This window comes from Diadema antillarum, unplaced genomic scaffold (assembly GCF_040938485.1).
Source record: "Diadema antillarum isolate AM-2024a unplaced genomic scaffold, OU_Dant_1.0 scf00000067, whole genome shotgun sequence".
Taxonomy (NCBI): Eukaryota; Metazoa; Echinodermata; class Echinoidea; order Diadematoida; family Diadematidae; genus Diadema; species Diadema antillarum.
This window is the reverse complement of record NW_027270956.1, coordinates 1,550,525-1,556,121: the sequence shown is the minus strand read 5'-3', so window position 1 is coordinate 1,556,121 and position 5,597 is coordinate 1,550,525. Positions and strand designations below refer to the sequence as shown.

The following is a 5,597-nucleotide window of genomic DNA, read 5'->3' as shown; positions in this document are numbered from 1 at the left end:
TGTAGGAGCTCAGATATTTTAATAAAGTGATTGGCCTCATTTACCTGGGAGCCGTGTTTGGTTACTGTTCGTTATTCCGCAGGTTCGTTAATCCCAAAATGAAATAAGGTTTCTTATTCCGACAGTTCGGTAATAATCCGGAAATGAAATAAGTAAAGGTACTAAGCTCGAAAATAAGAACGACGTGCCTGCTAAAGAACCTTCAGAATAACGAACCTTATTTCATTTTAGGATCAAGTTTCCAATTAGTGAGGCGCCAAGTATATAACAGATGTGCTACAAGATCAATATGATTTAAACAGGCCATCTCATTCATTGTTGCACTGACTCTGCAATTTATTCATGCTTTTCTGCTCATGCGCCGTCCGGTCTGTGAATCAACCGATGTTATAAGATACACATCCTCTTTTACCTTGGAAGATAGTGAGAATGGAAACCTCGGCTTACGTCAACATCGCGCGGACAATATTAAGCGGCCGCTCCTCCCCTGATGTAGTAGAAGCCTGAAGTCATCGAGTACGAAAAGATCTGGCTGCTCTCTCGTGATCTCAGAGTTTCCTTTCTGTAAGCAGTTGCTTGATTCGTCTTTCTGTGTGATATGTAATCATTCTTAGTGAATCACAGGGTCAAATCAATATCTAAAAATTGCTGTCTGCTTCCTTGCGTTGCCGTGCCTTTTTTCTTCTTCAAACTGTGAATGTGGCATTACATACTTTCTCTTGCTGTTTATTCAAAGGAAGATATTCCAAATCCAATTTGGATGTACCTCATCTCTCTTTTTATTATCCAATTCCAGTTTAACAGTTGCTTGACCATCATGATATTCTTCTTTATGATTCATGTCTAGCATGTCAAAAATGTTTACGTTATTGCGATTTGCTCTCCTTTGCAGTTAATGTCATTTTCGCCATTCACCAATAACATGTTTAATTTTTCCTTCTTTTTCTCCTTCTTATTTATCTAGCTATATATCTATTGTTTGTTATTTTTCTTTTGAAACCAGCGTGTTTAATTGGATTTGGAGACGAACAGTCTTTGGACGTTCAAGACATGGAAAAGCTGTTCATTGCTGTGTGCGCAATTCTAGTTTCGAAAACCCTTCATGCGGGTAAGAACGATACATACATTGATTCTATCATTTCCATTAAACTCTTTTCTTCGTTGAATAAGAGTCGTTTCCCTTTCATGCCGTAAAAACTGCTGAATTTATTATGTTTCATACCGCGTTTTAAAGTGTACATTCGTGTGTTGTGATCAATCACTTCCATTTGCTTTACATGATTTTTATATCTTAAGGGTATAATGGGTGCAAACATTCATTAATTCAGATGGAATTCAAGAGGTGCAGTTTCTTCCAAATTGCATGTAATAGAACAACTTTCTTTCGGCTTATCAAAGTCATAACAATTATCACTTCTGTTTGTATTTTGGCAGATGCGGTGATTCATATTAGTCCGACAAACATAACCTACGCAGAAGGTCAGACGGTTTACTTGAGATGTAGTGTGACCGGAATTTCGAATCCTTCTTTCAAATGGTATCAGTATCTATACCCAAGGTATCCACAGTACCACATATATAGTGGCGGCAGCAGGCGGGGCTCCAGCGGTGTATACTGGACGAGATTTGACATCAGAGAGAGTAGCTCCGAAGGGTATTCCGTACTGACCATCAAAGATGTCACCATCTTCAATTCCGGAATATACACGTGTCTTGTTGGCAGTCAGTTTGCACAAACGACATTCAAAGTCGAACGTAAGTTTAGAACTCGTAATTCGTTTCTGTTAAAATGAAGTAATTGCTCTCCAGTGGTTTAATGATTCGCACTTGTAAGAGCAACTTTAACTCGCGAAGTTAATAGACGTCGTTCGTTTATATTCGACAGGTCTATTTGCCTTCCAGTATTGATAATTCTACTCTAATAAAGTTTTCCATTTCGTAAGCATTTTTGGACAATATTTCGATGTATAACCAACTGCACAATGGGTCGACTCATATGAAATAATAAAAATGTGTTATCATACATTCATGTGCAGGGAAATCTAACATGACGCTCACTGTGCCAAGTCGAATCTCTGCCAACCAACCAATCACAACCCTCTGCTCTACTATGACTGGACTTCCGGCGGAAACATTATCCTGGTATCTCGACGGCATGCAGATCAATGAAGGCGTGACTTCACAAAGTTACGTTAATAAGTTTACCAAGCACTATTGTGTAGGAAGACCGCTTGGATATGAAATTTCACTCTGATTGACTTGATGGTGTTTCAAGAAGTGACTTTCTATCTTAGAATGTCGAGGCAAAAAGATGAGGACAATTTAGAATATAATTATACCTGTAAAAGAAGATATTTAAGAGCTTGTACGGGTACATTTTCTGCCACATTCGAAGAATCGCCTCCTTCATGGGACAAGAGCCAAGTGAGGCTTCCCTTTGTCAAAACAACCATTGGCAAAGATTCTGGTAGGCGGAGGTTAGTAGTCAAACAACACTCTAATTTCTTTCAAAGGAATGTGTTTAATGAATACATTGTTTCTGTGCACACATAGGTGTACCCGGGTGAGGTTATTGCGAGGGAGGAATATGTTTAATATTCGGGGGGAAGGCCCAAGCGACGTATCGCAACCGTGCGAGGGTGTGTGTGTGTGTTGGGGGAGGGGGGTCCCCCTCCCACAGTAGGGAGGCATTTCAATCAGTTGTCTGCTGTACGCGTTTCTTAGGAATGTTTGGAACAAAAAGAATAGAAAAAAATATTCATGGGAAAACATGAATGGCTAAATCGTGGTGTCACAATAATGTCACCTCTTTTCCGGCGTTTGTGTCTTCACTGACCTATGTGTACTACGTCAATGTAGGTGGTTATAATATCACTCATCGGCGATGACAAATGACAATGAATGGAGTGGTGCCAGGAATCAAGATGATGACATTTCATTTTTTTTTCATTTCCAACAAAGTATAATAACAGCACAACATTTGCATATATATATATATATATATATATATATATATAAGAAACAAAACAAGAACTGATGGGAATGGAGGGGACTGCTCAAAAGCTTGGCTTGTAATTTGCAGTCCCCTCATGAACATTAACTAACTATAGTACGTACTGAACTAATGAAACTGAGGCAAATTGCTAGAAAAAAAGAAACGAAGAAAACATAACATTACATAGCAAAAAAGCACAAATAAAAACACATGAGCACAAACCCATTCACAAAAATACACGATGAAGCTCCCCTAACACTAGGATAAGCGTATAGAAAGAGTAACAGAAAATACTTTGTGGACAGGAAAAGATGACCGAGAAAAGGATCTAAGGGAGAGGAATGCAAGGGTCAACACCAACGCATGCAAAGACAAAGGTCACCGAGGTATAAAAAGGAGACTGTGTTATTATAGGATGAATAAAGAAATTATTACAGAAAAGAAAATGAGAAATTAAATCTACGGCATTGAAAAATGTAACACTTTGCAATATAGGAATATAGTTAGAATCTATTCAATCTATAAGCAATTTTGATACTTTAAAAGTATCTTTATTCTCACACTCGGAAAACTAAAAATGTACTCGGTAAACACCGGAAAACAAGAACGGGTAATCTGCTAAATATTGTTGAAATAACGATTAATTTTTCGTGAAAATTTAATGTCAAAATGCATGGGGAAAAAAAGTCGCACTACAGGCTATAGGAAGCATATTGAATACATTTCCTATGTAAGTTAGCAAATGACCTTTTTAAATTGTGTTATCCTCGGGAATTTCTTCAGGTACAATGTGCTTCCCTATTAAACAGATGTTATGCATATCTTTTAAACAGTAGCCTTTTCAATATGAAAATGTTGGTAGAAGCCATGTGATTTGTAATTCCAATTTGGGTTGATCACATTAATGTGCCTATGGCCATTTTGCATCATGCGCTCAAGTTGTAGAGCAGTTTGTTGAGGGAAATGGCATCGGACGTATGGAGGGCCTGCAAGATCCCCTGACTGTAATCCAGCAGAGAATCTTTGGGATATCATTAAGCGGAAAGCGAGCAAGAAAGTGAAAGATGACACTTCACTCCAAGAATTTCAGCGCATTTTGCAGAGAGCATGCAACATTGAGCAGCGCCAAGTACAAACTTTAGTTAACAGTATGAGGAAGAGATGCTGGCTGGTTATTGAAGCAGATGGACATATCAATTATCAAATACTTCAATGTATACTCATGAAAAGAAAGAGATAGAGAAATATGCAATAAACCATGCTTAAATGTTCAAAATCATGAGTGATTGTTTGATTATTTGTGTAAAAATCATTGCTAATCACTAAATTGCAACTTTTGTTTCCATGCATTTTGATATAAAATTCATTTTTTTTTTCACATCAATAATGATATCTGGTGGCAATGATTTGCCACTCATGTTATGAGTAATAAGATTCCTTATCCATTTCCGTTTGAATTATGAAAATCGGTAAAATACTTTTTGAGATATATCCAAAAATGCTAGGGGGAACTTACTTTTTTGTTGAGTGTATATATAATAAAGATATATATATATATATATATATATATATATATGGATATATAAATATGTATATATATACATATGTGTGTATATCAATATATAAATATATATATATATATATATATATATATATATACATGTGTGTGTGTTGGTTTTATGTTTTTTGTATAATATGTTGTTGTTCGGGTTTTTTTTTTTGCACGGAAACAGTCACCAGAAAATCGTGTTTAAGCTACAATATAAGAAAAGGGCAGGAAATCTCCTCAACTGATATTCTGCACTTTCCATGGTCCCTGTCTCACATCAATATAACAGTCTTTTAACAGGCTTTTAACGCAAAGGCAAGTTTTGTAAGGCCTTAATGTCTGACTTCCTGATGACATGCGGTGTGCTTTGCGAGTCATTAACTCCTCCATAGAGCTAGCCACATACGAGCTGATATATTTAAAGTGATTGGCCTCATTTACCTGGGACCCGTGTTTGGTTACTGTCCGTTAATTCCAAAATGAAATAAGTTTCCTTATTCCGAAGCTTCGGTTATCAGAAAATGAAATATACGTTATTTTGAAGGTTGGTTAATCCGAAAATGAAATAAGCTCCGTTATTCCGAAGGTTCGTTTAAAAGTACGCACCTTGTTTTTATCCAGTAATTTAGAACCTTATTTGATTTTAGGATCACGTTTCAAATTTACTCTTTAGTGAGGCGCCAAATATATAGCAGATGTGCTACAAGATCGATATAATTTAAACAAGCTATCTAATTCGTTGATGCATTAACTCTGCATTTTATTCTGCTCATGCGCCGTCCGTTCTGTGAATCAACCGATGTTATAACATACACACCCTCTTTTACCTTGGAAGATAGTGAGAATGGAAACCTGGGCTTACGTCAACATCACGCGGACAATATTTAGCGGCCTCTCGTCCCCTGATGTAGCAGAAGCCTGAAGTCATCGAGTACGAAAAGATCTGGCTGCTCTCTCTCTCTCGTGATCTTAGAATTTCCTTCCTGTAAGCAGTTGCTTGATTCGTCTTTTTGTGTGATATATAATCATTCTTGTTAGTGAATCAAAGCGTCA

The 5,597-nt window shown here is 37.0% G+C and overlaps 1 long non-coding RNA gene across 2 annotated transcripts; it reads left to right on the top strand.

Moving 5' to 3' along the window:
- The first annotated feature begins 282 nt into the window (after nt 1-282).
- On the top strand, nt 283-2,310 carry LOC139716580 (uncharacterized). Of its 2 annotated transcripts, XR_011709916.1 has the most exons (4): nt 283-564; nt 1,004-1,108; nt 1,435-1,755; nt 2,037-2,310. It is a non-coding gene; the product is annotated as an uncharacterized lncRNA (long non-coding RNA). The 2 variants fall into 2 exon arrangements; XR_011709915.1 differs by lacking the exon at nt 283-564 and having other exon boundaries at nt 904-1,108.
- Nucleotides 2,311-5,597: the final 3,287 nt, after the last annotated feature.